Source organism: Rutidosis leptorrhynchoides, chromosome 3 (genome assembly GCF_046630445.1).
Source record: "Rutidosis leptorrhynchoides isolate AG116_Rl617_1_P2 chromosome 3, CSIRO_AGI_Rlap_v1, whole genome shotgun sequence".
Taxonomy (NCBI): Eukaryota; Viridiplantae; Streptophyta; class Magnoliopsida; order Asterales; family Asteraceae; genus Rutidosis; species Rutidosis leptorrhynchoides.
In genome coordinates this window covers 62,097,203-62,116,124 of record NC_092335.1, presented here as the reverse complement: position 1 = coordinate 62,116,124, position 18,922 = coordinate 62,097,203, and positions in this window count along the sequence as shown.

Below are 18,922 nucleotides of genomic sequence, written 5' to 3'. Positions count from 1 at the left end.
GTTGATTGAAAGTGTTGTTTTGAGTTGGTTGGTTATTCGGACCTTGTTGGTTATACCAGTTATTTTCGGGTCCTTTTGGATTGTAAAGAATGTTTTGATTTCGATTGAAGTTTAGCTTTGGCGGTTGATAATTATTTTGATAATTATTTCCAGGCCTTTGGTTCATATAGGAAACATTCTCTCGTTGTTCCAATGTTGGTTCAATGTGACAATCTTTCAATAAGTGTGGTCCACCGCATAGCTCACAACTGATTCGTATTGCGTGAATATCTTTATTCATCTTTTCCATTCGTCTTTCGAAAGCATCTATTTTTGCTGAAACGGAATCAAAGTCATGGCTAGAATCGGCTCTAGCCACTTTAGATGAACGAAAAATATCTTTTTCTTGGTGCCACTCATGCGAGTGGGAGGCTGTGTTATCAATAATTTTGTAAGCTTCAGTTGCGGTTTTCTTCATAATGGAACCACCAGCTGTTATGTCGATGTCTTTTCGTGTAGCAACGTTGACACCTTGGTAGAATATTTGTACTATTTGGTAAGTGTCTAAACCGTGTTGAGGACATCCTCTCAACATCCTTCCGAATCTTGTCCACGCCTCATATAATGTTTCATTTGGCTTTTGCGCGAACGTAACAATTTCTCCTTGAAGTCTCACGGCTTTAGATGCCGGAAAGAATTGTTTAAGAAATTTTTCAACTAAAACATCCCATGTGTCAATCGCCCCTTCAGGTAACGATTCTAACCAATCTTTGGCTTCTCCCTTTAAAGTCCAGGGAAACAACATGAGATAGATCTGCTCATCTTCCACTTCTCGGATTTTGAATAGTGTACAAATTCTTTTAAACGTACGAAGGTGTTCGTTAGGATCTTCATTCGGTGCACCACTGAATTGGCATTGGTTAGTTACCATGTGTAGAATTTGTCCTTTGATTTCATAATCTGGCGCATTAACTTCTGGCTTAATAATGGCGTGACCTTGGCCCGTGCGTTTAGCCCTCATTCGATCTTCCATACTTAGAGGTTCTAGATTTTCCATGATTGGATTTGTTGTATCCGAATCACTAGAGGATTCTGATTTAACGGTTTGGGGTTCAGGATCTTGGAATTGTCCTTGAATATCTTCCGGGTTCTTAGTTGTGAAATCGGGTTCAAAAGATGGATTATCGAAAATTTGAATTGGAGTACTTGGTCGACTAGATGACGATTCTAAAGAAAAATCAACGGCGGCGATATTTGTTAAACGATGTCTTGATCGAGTTACAGGTGGTGAACGTATGACCGGCGGTGAACGTCTTGCTCGGTGCATTCACTGAATATCCTATTAGTTTTTAAAAAGGAAAGAAAAATTATATAAGTTATCCAATCAATAGACTTTTCTGATTTTGCCCACGTTTCGAATAGCCAAAAGATGCAGCAGAGGGGCAGGATTCGTTTGGTCTCAATATAATTGAGTACTGTTTGGCTCCAATAACCCGGTCCACGTACAAATCCAACTATTACTACGAACCAGAAAATTTTGATGTCTATCAATTTAACCACTTAAAATAAATTTTCGTAATTTTAAGAAATTTAGAGAAGAAGTAGAAAAAAATATAAGTCCTAAAAACTAGAATGACGAGAAATAAGAGAGAAAAAGAGTGCGCGTCGAAAAGTGTCGAAAAATGAAAAAGACGAAAAGTGGTTTGTAAACACGCGGTTAATCCAACCTTATAACGATCACTATCTTAAAATTAAAGCTACAAATGGAGATCACTAATTGGAATTGTAATTGATACATAGGTAAACGCGTCGAAAAATAAAAATAAGAAAATAGCGCGAAAAATGGCGTCGCAAAATTTTAAAGCACCTAAAACTTAGTCTAAGGAATAAGCACTTAAGGGATTTTACGGCAAAGCCTAAAAATCTAAAAATGAAAATAACTATGGCAAAACTAAACTTAATACTAAAAGTTGCGACTATAATCTAAAAATCTAAAGGTAATAAAACTTAAAAAAAAAAATATTATTATTTATTATTTTTTTTAAATTTTTTTTTTTTTTTTTTTAAAAAAACGATTTTTTTTTTTACAATTTTTTTTTTTTTTTAAAACGAATTTTTTTTTTTTTTTTAAAAAAACGTTTTTTTTTACAATTTTTTTTTTTTTTTTTTATAAAAAACGAATTTTTTTTTTCTTTAAAAAAAACATTTTTTTTTACACAATTTTTTTTTTAACTCATTTACTATTCATGAATAGTAAATGAAAAGAAATTAATTAATTTACTATTCACATGAAAGCGACATTATAGAAATTATTAATTATAAGTTACATAATATACCCCTGAAGTATTTAATAAATACGACTTTTTTAAAATTTACGTATGATTCTAAAATATTATTATATTATTATATTCTATTTCAATATTATTATATTATTATATTCTATTTCAATATTATTATATTATTATATTTTATTTCAATATTATTATAATTAAAATATAGCGTTTTAGCGCTCCCCGGCAGCGGCGCCAAAAACTTGATGTGTGCAGCGGGGTGTACGAAATAGTATTATTTTCACTAGGAAATACTACAAAATATGACACAAGTTTTATTAATTTACGGATGGGATATACCTAAACCTTGCTACAACACTATAGGCAGTGTACCTAATCGTAGAGTAGTGTAGTTTTTAGTAAGTCCGGTTCGTTCCACAGGGAGCTAGTGATTACGTACTATATTTTTATAAAACTATATTTATATAAATATATATATCTAAGTAGTAATATTATTATAAAAGGGGGGTTTTTACCGTTTAATGACCGGTTTGTCGATTTTATATTTTTAAGCGTAAAGATAAATGACAATAATTAAAGTGCGTAAAATAAATAAATGACGATAAATAAAATAACAATAAATAAAATTGCGATAGAATATGAAATAAAAGGATTATGCTTATTTAAACTTTCGTAATCATGATGTTCGACGTTTTGATTTTAATTAATTGTTACTCGGGTTAATTGTCCTTTGTCATGGTTTATTTGATACCTATCTGGTTTTTATCCATAATAGTCCATCGGTCATAAATATAAAGTGCGAGTGTCCTCGTTAAATTACCCTTATACCCGAAGTCAAATATTCCAACTAATTAAGGATTTAAACTGTGACGCAGTTATCACTTCTGTCAACAATTACACCAGTTATCACTGTATGTAATCTACCCCTGTTTTGATTAGATATGAATATTAATTTACCCACTTGATCAGTTTGAATAATCAATTACCCAACCCGAATAATTAATTAAATGATTATAATAGATTCCATATGAACGTCATTAAATAGGACAACTATAATCATTATTAATTATTAGGATAATTAATTTGAAGATAGGTTCGACAGACTCCAATGAGTTGTCACTCAATTAGACAATACCCCCCATCTATTAATAGTCAATAGTCCAATTTCCACAAGTGTCGGTCTTTTGCCCAAACCTTAATTATGGTACAAAGCCCAATTACCCAATTTTAGTAATTAGCCCAACATCATGATTACTTCGTTTTAAATAAGCATAATAATAACTTAGCTACGAGACATTAATATAAAAAGGTTGAACATAACTTACAATGATTAAAAATAGCGTAGCGTTACACGGACAGAATTTCGACTTACACACTCAAACGATCTCTATCATAAATCTTATTATTATCATAATTTAAAATTAAAATTAAGATTATTGTTATATCTTATTACATTAACATTATGATAGAGATATAGAATATAGATATTGGATATTAGATATAGATATTTGATCGATATATAGATAAAAAGAGGATAGAAAAAGTTGTAATTACATTGACGACTTACATGGCCTTTTATAGGCGAAATATGAAATTGAATTTTCATTTACGACCCCTGAACTATGCTCAATTAACAACTTTTTATTATTTAATATTATTCTTATTATGAATTATTTAAATATTATATTTTATTCTTGTGCATAGTTGACTCGTAATTTTTACACCGTTGCGTCGAGCGTTGAGAGTTGACTCATGTCCCGGTTCCGGATTTTCGAACGTCCTTGCGTACTATTTTATATCGTGTACTTTGCGTTTTGTAACTTGTACTCTTGTCATTTTTAGACGTTCCTCATCAATAATTTGAACCTTTTTAATTGTATGTTGTACTTTTGAGCTTTTTGGACCTTTGTGTCTTCAATTCGTCGTTTTCGCCTTTTGTCTTCGCACTTATTTAATACAAACGAATATTACTTGAAAATGGAACAATTGCAACTAAAATCTTGTCTTTCTTGGGGGATAATGCTATGAAATATATGTTCCTTTTTAGCCTTATCACGTAGATTATCAAATAATGATAATCTAAAATATCCTGTTTACACACGACCATTACATAATGGTTTACAATACAAATATGTTACAACAAAATAAGTTTCTTGAATGCAGTTTTTACACAATATCATACAAGCATGGACTCCAAATCTCGTCCTTATTTAAGTATGCGACAGCGGAAGCTCTTAATAATCACCTGAGAATAAACATGCTTAAAACGTCAACAAAAATGTTAGTGAGTTATAGGTTTAACCTATATATATCAAATCATAATAATAGACCACAAGATTTCATATTTCAATACACATCCCATACATAGAGATAAAAATCATTCATATGGTGAACACCTGGTAACCGACATTAACAAGATGCATATATAAGAATATCCCCATCATTCCGGGACACCCTTCGGATATGATATAAATTTCGAAGTACTAAAGCATCCGGTACTTTGGATGGGGTTTGTTAGGCCCAATAGATCTATCTTTAGGATTCGCGTCAATTAGGGTGTCTGTTCCCTAATTCTTAGATTACCAGACTTAATAAAAAGGGGCATATTCGATTTTGATAATTCAACCATAGAATGTAGTTTCACGTACTTGTGTCTATTTTGTAAATCATTTATAAAACCTGCATGTATTCTCATCCCAAAAATATTAGATTTTAAAAGTGGGACTATAACTCACTTTCACAGATTTTTACTTCGTCGGGAAGTAAGACTTGGCCACTGGTTGATTCACGAACCTATAACAATATATACATATATATCAAAGTATGTTCAAAATATATTTACAACACTTTTAGTATATTTTGATGTTTTAAGTTTATTAAGTCAGTTGTCCTCGTTAGTAACCTACAACTAGTTGTCCACAGTTAGATGTACAGAAATAAATAGATAAATATTATCTTGAATCAATCCACGACCCAGTGTATACGTATCTCAGTATTGATCACAACTCAAACTATATATATTTTGGAATAAACCTCAACCCTGTATAGCTAACTCCAACATTCACATATAGAGTGTCTATGGTTGTTCCGAAATATATATAGATGTGTCGACATGATAGGTCGAAACATTGTATACGTGTCTATGGTATCTCAAGATTACATAATATACAATACAAGTTGATTAAGTTATGGTTGGAATAGATTTGTTACCAATTTTCACGTAGCTAAAATGAGAAAAATTATCCAATCTTGTTTTACCCATAACTTCTTCATTTTAAATCCGTTTTGAGTGAATCAAATTGCTATGGTTTCATATTGAACTCTATTTTATGAATCTAAACAGAAAAAGTATAGGTTTATAGTCGGAAAAATAAGTTACAAGTCGTTTTTGTAAAGGTAGTCATTTCAGTCGAAAGAACAACGTCTAGATGACCATTTTAGAAAACATACTTCCACTTTGAGTTTAACCATAATTTTTGGATATAGTTTCATGTTCATAATAAAAATCATTTTCTCAGAATAACAACTTTTAAATCAAAGTTTATCATAGTTTTTAATTAACTAACCCAAAACAGCCCGCGGTGTTACTACGACGGCGTAAATCCGGTTTTACGGTGTTTTTCGTGTTTTCAGGTTTTAAATCATTAAGTTAGCATATCATATAGATATAGAACATGTGTTTAGTTGATTTTAAAAGTCAAGTTAGAAGGATTAACTTTTGTTTGCGAACAAGTTTAGAATTAACTAAACTATGTTCTAGTGATTACAAGTTTAAACCTTCGAATAAGATAGCTTTATATGTATGAATCGAATGATGTTATGAACATCATTACTACCTTAAGTTCCTTGGATAAACCTACTGGAAAAGAGAAAAATGGATCTAGCTTCAACGGATCCTTGGATGGCTCGAAGTTCTTGAAGCAGAATCATGACACGAAAACAAGTTCAAGTAAGATCATCACTTGAAATAAGATTGTTATAGTTATAGAAATTGAACCAAAGTTTGAATATGATTATTACCTTGTATTAGAATGATAACCTACTGTAAGAAACAAAGATTTCTTGAGGTTGGATGATCACCTTACAAGATTGGAAGTGAGCTAGCAAACTTGAAAGTATTCTTGATTTTATGTAACTAGAACTTGTAGAATATATGAAGAACACTTAGAACTTGAAGATAGAACTTGAGAGAGATCAATTAGATGAAGAAAATTGAAGAATGAAAGTGTTTGTAGGTGTTTTTGGTCGTTGGTGTATGGATTAGATATAAAGGATATGTAATTTTATTTTCATGTAAATAAGTCATGAATTATTACTCATATTTTTGTAATTTTATGAGATATTTCATGCTAGTTGCCAAATGATGGTTCCCACATGTGTTAGGTGACTCACATGGGCTGCTAAGAGCTGATCATTGGATTGTATATACCAATAGTACATACATCTAAAAGCTGTGTATTGTACGAGTACGAATACGGGTGCATACGAGTAGAATTGTTGATGAAACTGAACGAGGATGTAATTGTAAGAATTTTTGTTAAGTAGAAGTATTTTGATAAGTGTATTGAAGTCTTTCAAAAGTGTATAAATACATATTAAAACACTACATGTATATACATTTTAACTGAGTCGTTAAGTCATCGTTAGTCGTTACATGTAAGTGTTGTTTTGAAACCTTTAGGTTAACGATCTTGTTAAATGTTGTTAACCCAATGTTTATAATATCAAATGAGATTTTAAATTATTATATTATCATGATATTATCATGTATGAATATCTCTTAATATGATATATATACATTTAAATGTCGTTACAACGATAATCGTTACATATATGTCTCGTTTCGAAATCCTTAAGTTAGTAGTCTTGTTTATATGTATATAACTCATTGTTAATATACTTATGGAGATACTTACTTATCATAATCTCATGTTAACCATATGTATATCCATATATATATCGTCATGTCGTTTTTACAAGTTTTAACGTTCATGAATCGCCGGTCAACTTGGGTGGTCAATTGTCTATATGAAACATATTTCAATTAATCAAGTCTTAACAAGTTTGATTGCTTAACATGTTGGAAACATTTAATCATGTAAATATCAATCTCAATTAATATATATAAACATGGAAAAGTTCGGGTCACTACAAATACCCCGCCCATCGTGTCCGATCGAGTGTATATGGTAATTTATAGGGACGCCCAATTGTAAATCTTTATATTAACATTAACAAACTATCATTTAGTTAAACAAATATAAAGCCCATTAATAGCCCATAGTCTAATTTCCACAAGTGTCGTTCTTTTGTCCAAACCCCAATTATGGTACAAAGCCCAATTACCCAATTTTAGTAATTAGCCCAACATCATGATTACTTCGGATTAAATAAGCATAATAATAACTTAGTTACGAGACATTAAATTAAAAAGGTTGAACATAACTTACAATGATTAAAAATAGCGTAGCGTTACACGGACAGAATTTCGACTTACACCCTTACAACATTTGCTAACATACCCTTATTATTAGAATTATAATTAAAATTAAAATTAAAATATAAATTATAAATATAAATATTACGTATATAGATAGAGAGATTGATGGATATCTTTTTGCGTTCACCAAACTGCGAATTTATAGGAGATGTGGCCTGACTTTTCATGCCATGCGATCGCATGGACTTTCTTCTTCCTGGCCATGCGATCGCATGGCCAGCTGGGAGAGCTCACATGTTGCTTGTTTCCTTGTGCCGACGTTTTATAAATATAATATAATATATATATTAATTTTAAGAATTAATTATATATTATATTATATTCATATGCATAGTTGACTTGTAATTTTTAGTCCGTTGCGTCGAGCGTTGAGAGTTGACTCTGGTCCCGGTTCCGGATTTTCGAACGTCCTTGCGTATAATTTAATATCTTGTACTTTGCGTTTTGAATCTTGTACTTTTGTAATTTCGAGACGTTTCTTATCAATAATTGGAACCTCTTTGATTGTCTTTTTTACTTTTGAGCTTTTTGGTCGTTTGCGTCTTCAATTCGTCGAATCTGTCTTTTGTCTTCACCTTTTATTATTTAAACGAATATCACTTTTAAATAGAACAATTGCAACTAAAAGCTTGTCTTTCTTGAGGAATAATGCTATGAAATATATGTTCGTTTTTAGCATTATCAACTATGATGAGTTAAGATCCCTTGGATTTAGTGAATGGATGGAGATCTTGGAGTATTTCATTGGTAAAGGTGAAAGTGCTATCAAAAATACACTTAAATCTGAACTCCAACAGCTCTTCAAGAAAGCAACAAGGTTTGGGAATGCACCAGTGGTGAATGTAGATGAAGTCCTCTCTCAAAAACCTAAAGGAAAGCAATCCACTGGTGAAGGACCAACCGGAAAAGGCCCCATCATTCTACCTCCTCATATCTCTGTGTTTGACCCTGCTGATGTACCTTATCTGTTACCTGAAGCCTGGAGAATCAAACAAGAGGAGCTATCTGAAGAAGAACGAGAAAAAGATAAAGATAGATAGTCTCCTATGTGCTCAAATTGTAGCTTTTGTTTAATTCACTTTTCATTCTGCTGTTGTTGTAATTACTGTACATATTGTGTTGCAATGAAAGTGAAATGAGTTTATCTTCAAAATCATATCAAATTATAAGATATGGATAACTCAGCAAAAGATCCCAAAACAAACTTAAAAAGGGACAAATTTACTGCCAATTTATTTTTTGGTCCCTCCGTGCTGACTTTAGTGTTTTCTCTACATGTCATAGGTTTTGTCATCATCAAATAGGGGGAGATTGTTGAGTCCCTAAAATAATTAAGGATTTAATTATGACAAAACTGTAATTTATTTGAACTAAAGTGTTATGTGCAGTCAGCACAAGTTTGTTCATGTATAGACAGCAGATGTAGCTGTTTCGAGTGTTTAGTTTGCTGCTCAGTCTACCAGCACAAGGTAGACAGTGTTCTTCAATCAGCACAGGATGTGTTCTCAGCAAATCAAGAACATGAAGTGGCTCAGTAATGAAGAACCAGCACAGTTGGAATGCAGCTCACTACACAAGACAGCTATGCTCCATTATAAGCATAGTCGTTTTCCCGAGTGGTCTACATCAATGGTACTATTCAACAGAAGTCAAAGACAAAGTTGAACAGAAAAGGACACGCGTCGGCGGCTGACAAGTGACCTTACAAGACCACGTGGGAATGCAGAAGGTTAACGCATGTACAGATATGGGTTATACTTTGTCATCACCTAGGGAACACAACATTCTATTTGTTTAATCAAATAGTGGTGCCAAACCGAATTGGGGTGTTCCTGCAAATAGCTACCAAAGAGGAAAGAAGAGAGCATGCTCTCTGATATAGTTGTCTCCACAAGTACAGACATCCTATGTACCAGTGGACAATAGAACCATTACACGGTTAATAGGACCACTATAATTGTTGTATCCTCTATTGTTACAACTAGTGGTGTGGGTTTATTTTATAGAGTCAAAACGTGTAATAGCTGTTAGTTTAACTCTTAGCTATAATCTAGGTAATCTGTATCAACCAACTATCATTCCGCCAAGGATAGTTGTGATTCTTTGTGATTCAATCAATAAAGAATAACTGTTGAAAATTACCTGTGACTCTATTTATTTGCATGATTGAATACTAATCGAGTTTAACTGTTTAGTTAATTGAAAAGAAATTGTATTCACCCCTCTCTACAATACTCCTGTTGTTATCAAGGGACCAACAACATATATATCGTATACATCGAAATAACACTTTAAAACATTTAATCGCATATACAAATGAAATATAAACGTACCAACGGTTAAATATATACCTTAAGGCATGTACGAAGAAAACGGGATGTTACAACTCTCCCCACTTGAATCGGAGCGCGTCCTCGCGATCCAAGCCGCATGACAAGCCGGAAGGTAAACCAAAACGAACTCTTCAGATTCCCACTTAAACTCGGAACCCTTTCGATGACGCCATTGGACTTTAAAAGTTCTCACTTCTTTGTTACGCAACAATTTGACCTTTTCATCAAGAATAGCTATCGGTTCTTCAACATACTCTAGCTTGTTGTTCAAGGTAATCTCATCTAACGGCACCCAAGTCGAGTCATCCGCAACACACTTACGGAGATGGGAAACATGAAACGTATTATGGATTCCCGCAAGCTCTTCGGGTAACTCTAGTCTATAAGCAACCTCGCCAACACGAGCCAAAACCTTGAAAGGACCAATAAACCGAGGAGCTAACTTTCCTCGTTTTCGAAATCGAATAACACCTTTCCATGGCGAAACCTTTAGCATCACCATGTCACATTCTTGAAAATCAATCGGTCTCCTTCCTTTATCGGCATAAGATTTTTGTCTATCTTGCGCCGCCTTAAGTCGAGCCCGAATCATCTCGATCTTACTATTCATCTCTAAAACCAAATCGGTACTCCCGATTTCTCTTTGACCCACTTCACCCCAACAAATAGGAGTTCGACACCTACGTCTATAAAGCATCTCATAAGGTGGCATTCCAATACTAGTGTGGTAACTATTATTGTAAGAGAATTCCACCAATGGTAAGTGCTCGTCCCAACTACCACCTAAATCAATAACACACGCCCTTAACATATCCTCCAACGTTTGATTTGTACGCTCGGTTAGACCGTCCGTTTGAGGATGATACGCCGTGCTCATCTTCAATTGAGTACCCATATCTTCGTGAAACTTATTCCAAAATCGAGACGTGAAACGAGTATCTCGATCCGAAACAATAGATATAGGAACCCCATGTCTCGATATCACCTACTTGATAAACAACTTGGACAAAGTCTTCGACGATACCGCTTCACGAATGGGAAGAAACAAAGCACTCTTCGGTAATCGATCAACTATTACCCAAATCGTATCAAATTGGGTTCTCGCCGTCTTGGGTAACTTTGTAATGAAGTCCATGATAATGTGCTCCCATTTCCATTTTGGAACTTCCAACGGTTGTAGCTTACCGTACGGATTTTGGTGTTCGGCTTTAACTTGCAAACACGTGACGCATTGTTCAACATACTTAACAATATCATGTTTCATGACGGGCCACCAATACTCTTTCTTCAAATCATAGTACATCTTCGTCGCACCCGGATGAATGGAATACTTTGACTTATGTGCTTCATCAAGTAGCACCCTTCGGTAGCCACCCATCTTAGGTACCCACACTCTTCCTTGAAAAGACAACAAACCATGCGGGCCTAAGGTAATAGACTCGGTTTGCCCCACGATTCGTTCCTCATGTTTATTGTTAACAAAAGCTTCAATTTGAATCTCACTAAGCTTTAAAAGAAAATCGTTAGTAATAATCATGCGTAACGATCCTACTCGTATCGCCGGATGTTGACTCTTTCTACTTAACGCATCCGCGACCACATTCGCCTTGCCCGGATGATAAAGTATCTCACAATCATAGTCCTTTACCACATCCATCCACCTACGTTGACGATAATTCAAATCTCGTTGATTAAAGAGATGTTTCAAACTCTTATGATCCGAATAAATCATACACTTGACACCATACAAGTAGTGGCGCCAAATTTTCAACGCATAAACCACCGCCTCCAATTCAAGATCATGAGTCGGGTATCTCTTTTCGTGTTCCTTTAAATGTCGAGAGGCGTAAGCGATGACTTTACCTCTTTGCATTAGAACACACCCGATTCCATTTAATGAGGCACCACAATAAACCGTCATATCTTCGATTCTTTCCGGTAATACCAACACCGGAGCTTGACACAATTTCTCCTTTAACAATTGGAAAGCAATTTCTTGTTCGTTTTCCCAATTAAACCTCACGTTCTTCCTTGTCAACTTCGTTAACGGAGAAGCGATTTTTGAAAAGTCTTGGATAAATCGACGATAATAACCGGCCAATCCGAGAAAACTTCGAATTTCCGTAGGCGTAGTCGGTTTTCCCCAATTCTTCACCGTCTCTATCTTCCCCGGATCTACTTGAATACCTTCTTTATTCACAATATGGCCAAGGAATTGCACTTCCCTTAGCCAAAATTCACATTTGGAGAATTTTGCATACAACTTCTCCTTCTGCAACGTCTTCAACACTTCACGCAAATGGTGCTCATGTTCCTTCATACTCTTAGAATAAACAAGCATGTCATCAATGAACACAATTACCGACTTGTCCAACATAGGTTGGCACACCCGGTTCATAAGATCCATGAATGCCGCCGGTGCATTCATAAGACCAAAAGGCATAACCACAAACTCATAATGCCCGTAATGCGTTCGAAAAGTCGTTTTCTCTATATCTTCCTCACAGACCCTCACTTGGTGATAGCCGGACTGTAAGTCAATCTTAAAAAAGTAGGTTGCACCTTGGAGTTGGTCAAACAAATCGTCAATCTGAGGTAATGGATAATAATTCTTGATCGTCACTTTGTTCAACTCCCGATAATCGATGCACATCCGCATGCTACTATCTTTCTTCTTCACAAATAAAACCGGAGCACCCTATGGCGAGGCACTCGGTAGAATAAAACCCTTTTCAAGCAATTCTTGGGTTTGATTTAACAACTCTTGCATTTCCGTCGGCGCTAAACGATAAGGAGTTTTAGCAATGGGAGTAGCTCCCGGAACCAACTCAATGCGACATTCGACTTGTCTTTCCGCCGGAACACCCGGTAACTCATTCGAAAAAACGTCTTCAAATTCCTTTACCACTAGAATTTCACGAATAGATGATGGTCATCACGAGTATCAACCACATGGGCAAGAAAAATCATACCATCACTCTTAAGAAAACGTCGCGCTCATGCATAAGTGCATAATGGTACGAGTCTTCTTCGTTTATCGCCATGAATAATCAACTCTCCCCCACTTGGGGTCTTTACACGAATGAACTTTTCATGGCATGCAATATCGGCTCTATAACGATCGAGCCAATCCATACCACCAACAATATCAAACTCACCCAAGGTCATTGGAATGAGATCAATTTTAAACGTTTCAGTACCAAACACAACATTACAATCCTTACACACATCAACCCCTAGCACCGTCTTACCATCCGCTATTTCGACTTCTACCGGATAAATTAACTTAGCTAGCGGTTTGTTAAGCTTAGACACAAATAGAGGCGACACAAAAGACAAATTAGCACCGCTATCAAATAATATCCTTGTAAGACCCAAATATTTGTTGTGTACATAAGTGTAATTAAAATACTTGAAGTGGGGTTTTGATGTACATATTCAAAAAGGAAACAGATTCTGATCTGGGGGATCTGCGCGCCGCGCAGATATATGGCACGCCACGCCATTTGCTGTGACAGCTCACCCTTCTCTTTTTAAGTGAGATATTTTGAGGGCTTTTTGGTAATTACACATGGGGGCCCGAATTTAAGGCCTTAGATCAGTAGTGGAGCCTCATTTACTCCATTTTCCATCTACCTTATCTTCTTCCATTAAATCTTAGTGAGAGAAAGGGTTTCTAGTGTGAGAGAGCTCAAAACAAAGAAGAAGGAGGTTGAATCGGGTCTAAGTGCAAGCATTAAAGTTGTTCATCTATCCTCTAGCTACGTTTTGATCATAGTGGTATGCTCTAATCTTGATTTCCTAATTTAATTTTGTGAAAGGGTTAGTGTTAGGGTTAATGGTGAACTTAAAACCCACTTTGTTGGTGAATTGGGTGTTTTGGGTGAAATTGGGTCATGTAGACTCAAAGATAACTAACTAGGGTTTTCAAAGTGTTAGATTGTTGTTTATGAACTTAAATTAGTTAGTAAATTGCTAGAACACCGATATATATGTAAATGGGTGTTAAGTGGGTTAGTGGATGACCCGAAATGGGTATGTTGACTTTAAAATTGTCAAATGGGTCATAATGGACCTAAGTTGGTTAATGTTTGTGATTAATGCATAAACCTAGTGTTAAAAGGTGTTTTAAGACCTAACTTGGCTAATGTTAGGGTTTTGGCGAATGATGACCCAATTTTAGGGTTAAGTGCCCAAATGGGTCAAAATGACCTAGTAGAGGTGAGTGTTGTGGGTTTGACCAACTTGAATGGTTGATTGATTATGTGTATATTATAATAGGTGCGTTACCTTGAAGATTCAAGCTTGGTTTATTGATTCACCGAAGGCGTAAGGTGAGTGGAATAATTATATGCGTAGGTATATAATGTATTTATTTGTTGTAGCGTGAGATGTGAAGTGTCGATGTGCTAAGACACCACATTTCACGTGACGAGTGAAGTGTCGATGTGCTAAGACACCACTCAAAGTAATATGACGGGTGAAGTGTCGATGTGTTTAGATGCCACCCGCGGTGAAGTGTCAATGTGTTAAGACACCACCCGGAGTGAAGTATCGATGTGCTAAGATGCCACTCCAAGTAAGTTGACGGGTGAAGTGCCGATGTGTTAAGGCGCCACTCGAGGTGAAGTATCGACGTGTTAAGATGCCACCTCAAGTAAAATGAAGAGTGAAGTGTCGAAGTGTTAAGACACCACTCGGGGTGAAGTGTCGACGTGTTAAGACGCCACCCAGGGTGAAGTATCGACGTGTTAAGATGCCACCCGTGGGGTTAGTGTACGAAGTGTTAAGTGCACTAATGGTAGTTATGAACTCCGACGGTCTTTAAACACCGTTCCTTGTTCGATTGGTTAACCATGGTTATTGTGTTGTAGTGTAAGCATATTATAATTGTTCAAGTTAAATATGTTATTGTTATGCTAGCATGGTTATTGGAGGTTACAGCTTGTATTTATGGCGATAAGCTAATTGTGTTTTGCTAGTATGTATACAGTATGCGTGTAAGTGTTTGCAAGTAGATATATTATATATGTATGTGTATAATTATTGCATTCACTAAGCTTTGCTTACCCTCTCGTTGTTTACCTTTTTATAGGTTCGGTTGTGGACAAGGGTAAGGGCATTATCTTGGATTAGAGATCCCGCTTTGTTGTTGGGGGACGCTTTTTGGATGAGTTAGCTTTTGGAGTTTGACCGAGACTTGGGTAGTTTAACCCCAAACACCATGCTCGTAGTGTCGTTTGGTATTTAAACTTAATGTGGTCGAAACTCAAACTTTGGTATGAAACTCGTAAAACGGGCGATGTGGGCCCCGCTTTGTAAAACTCATTTTATGTTTGAATCGTGTTAGTTTTACATGTTTGAATATGTGGTTAAAAGTGTTTTGTCTAATCATGTTGGGAAGTGGCCGATCTTTTTCGCAAAAATGGAAAATTGGGACAGACCGTTTTGGCGAGCCGCGCGGCCATATGGCGCGTCGCGCCATTAGCTGAACAGAGAAATAATTTTTCTTTTGTGACATTTTAAGCGGGTTTGTTCGTGGTTTGGTTTGGGTTGTTACAAGTGGTATCAGAGCATGGTCTCAGAGATTTAGGTGACTTGAGATAGGCGCCTAGACTTAGACTTTTTGTGTGCGCGTTATGCGGGACTTGTAGGACTTTGGGTCGGATCGGGTTTTGGTTAGTGCATAGGTTTATGTGAATTAATCATGCGCTATTGTTTTGTGTGGTATTTGAAATCGTCGAGCGAGATAGACATGGTACTAGTGAGTTAATGCGAGGTGCTCGCGTAACAATGATTAGTTACCATTGTTACGGGTTCAAATTGTGTCAAACAAGTTATGTACGACGATTGTTGAGCGAGATGGAGTAGTGTGGTGTATATGTATATACATATGTGTTAAGTCCTTTCGTTTCGTTGCTTATTTTACTTCGTTTTATAGAATGAAGATGAGAAATGGACACGACACCAATGATGGAAGTACGAGTGAGGACGTTGAGTTCACGGCCAAAGTTGAGGCCATCTTTAAACGTCAAAAGGCGGAGTTCCTAGAGGATGTTAAGAAAATGTTTCTAGATACGATTGACGAGCAATTAGTCAATGTAGTCAAGGAGCAAGTGAAGGCCGTTCTTCACGAAGATAATGTGGGAAGACGGGACTTTCTCTATAAGAACTTCAAGGATTCTCAACCTCCCACCTTTGAAGGTGAACGAGACCCTCTAAAGAGTGCCCGTTGGATCTCCGATATGGAGGGGGCCTTCCGTACTTGTGAATGTCCTCACGATAAGAAGACAAGGTACGGGTGTGGTATGTTGAGGAGTGATGCTAAGTTGTGGTGGGACGCAAAACTCCAAGTTTATGGCGAAGAGCAATGCATGGAATTCATGTGGGATGAATTCAAGTCCGAATTTTTCAAGGAATACCGAACTTCAGCCGATCTTACTAGGCTTAAGGACGAGTTACGTTCCTTGAGGCAAGGGTCAATGGATTTGAACACTCTCAAATCCGTGTTTTTGTCCAAGATCCAATTTTGCCCGGATTATGTCGGGAATGATAAGATGTTGAAGGAAGACTTTTATCGAACGTTGAATGATTTTTATCAAGATAAGATTAGTGTAACGGTGGTGAAAACTTTTGATGAGTTATTTGATATGGCCAAGGGTTTTGAGGCGCTCGTATTGAGGAAGAGCGGCTTTACTTTTGGCAAGAGAAAGAGTGAAGGTTCGAACCATTCGAACTTTTCGAACAAAAAGAACAAAAAGGGTTCCGGTAATGTTGGTGGAGGGAAGAAGGGTGCTTCCGGGGATTTTTCTTATTCGTGCTATAATTGTGGACAAAAGGGCCACATGGCTCGTGAATGTCCGAGTCTATCCTCCGCAAAAAAAATCACTTGTTTTAATTGTGGTAAAGAGGGGCACAAAAGGCCGGAATGTCCCGATTTGCGCAACGATAATGTTAAGCGGCTAGAGAGGGCGGAGGGTACGGCTAGGGGTCGCAATTATTTGATGACCAATGAGGAAGCCAAGCAATCTAACGAAGTCATCTCAGGTACTTTCATGGTTAATTCTAATCCGGCAAGGATACTCTTTGATAGTGGTGCTAACTTGTCGTTCGTGTCACCAAAATTTGTTCCGAAACTTAATAAACCGTTAGCTAAGTTGAGTCGTCCGGTAGAAGTTGAAATAGCGGATGGCAAGACGGTGCTAGTGGTGGATGTGTGTAAAAATTGTAATGTTGTGTTTGGCGCCGAAAACTTTAAAATTGATCTCATCCCGATGACTTTGGGTGATTTTGATATCGTTGTTGGTATGGATTAGCTCGATCATAATAGAGCCGATATTGCATGCCACGAAAAATTTATTTGTGTGAACACCCCAAGTGGGGGAGAGTTAATTATTCATTGCGATAAGCGAAGAAGACCCGTGCCGATATGTTCTTTTGCACGGGCATGTCGTTTCCTTGTTAGTGGTGGCATGGATTTTCTTGCCCATGTTGTTGATACTCGTGATGAGCCACCACCCACTCGTAAAATTCCGGTGGTTAATGAATTCGAAGACGTTTTTCGGGACGAGTTACCGGGTGTTCCGGCGGAAAGACAAGTTGAATTTCGCATTGAGTTGGTTCCGGGAGCTACTCCCATTGCTAAAATTCCTTATCATTTAGCGCCGACGGAAATGCAAGATTTGTTAAATCAAACCCAAGAGTTGCTTGAGAAGGGTTTTATTCGACCGAGTGCTTCACCATGGGGCGCTCCGGTTTTATTCGTAAAGAAGAAGGATGGTAGTATGCGGATGTGCATCGATTATCGGGAGTTAAATAAAGTGACGATCAAGAATCGTTATCCATTACCTCAGATTGACGATTTGTTTGACCAACTCCAAGGTGCAACGTATTTCTCTAAAATCGACCTAAGATCCGACTATCACCAAATGCGGGTCCGTGAGGAAGATATCGAGAAAACGGCTTTTCGAACGCGTTATGGGCATTTTGAGTTTGTGGTAATGCCTTTTGGTCTTATGAATGCACCGGCGGCATTCATGGATCTTATGAACCGAGTGTGCCAACCTATGTTGGACAAGTCGGTGATTGTGTTCATTGACGACATACAAGTCTACTCGAAAAGTATGAACGAACATGAACGCCATTTGCGTGAAGTTTTGAAGACGTTACGAAGGGAGAAGTTGTATGCTAAGTTCTCCAAATGTGAATTTTGGCTAAGGGAGGTTCAATTCCTTGGCCACATTGTGAACAAAGACGGTATTCAAGTAGATCCGGGGAAGATTGAGACGGTGAAGAGTTGGAGACAACCGACTACACCTACGGAGGTCCGAAGTTTTTTTTCTCGGATTGGCCGGTTATTATCGTCGGTTTATCCAAGACTTTTCTAAGATCGCTTCTTCATTGACAAAGTTGACGAGGAAGAACGCGAGATTTAATTGGGAGAACGAGCAAGAAATTGCTTTTCAATTGTTAAAAGAGAAGTTGTGTCAAGCTCCGGTGTTAGTGTTGCCGGAAGGAGTGGAAGACATGACGGTCTATTATGATGCTTCATTAAATAGGCTCGGGTGTGTTCTAATGCAAAGAGGTAAAGTCATTGCTTAGGCCTCTCAACAATTAAAGGAACACGAAACGAAATATCCGACTCATGATCTTGAGTTGGCGGCGGTGGTACATGCGTTGAAAATTTGGCGCCACTACTTGTATGGTGTCAAGAGTACGATTTATTCGGATCATAAGAGTTTGAAACATCTCTTTAACCAACGAGATTTGAATTATCGTCAACGTAGGTGGATGGATGTGGTAAAAGACTATGATTGTGA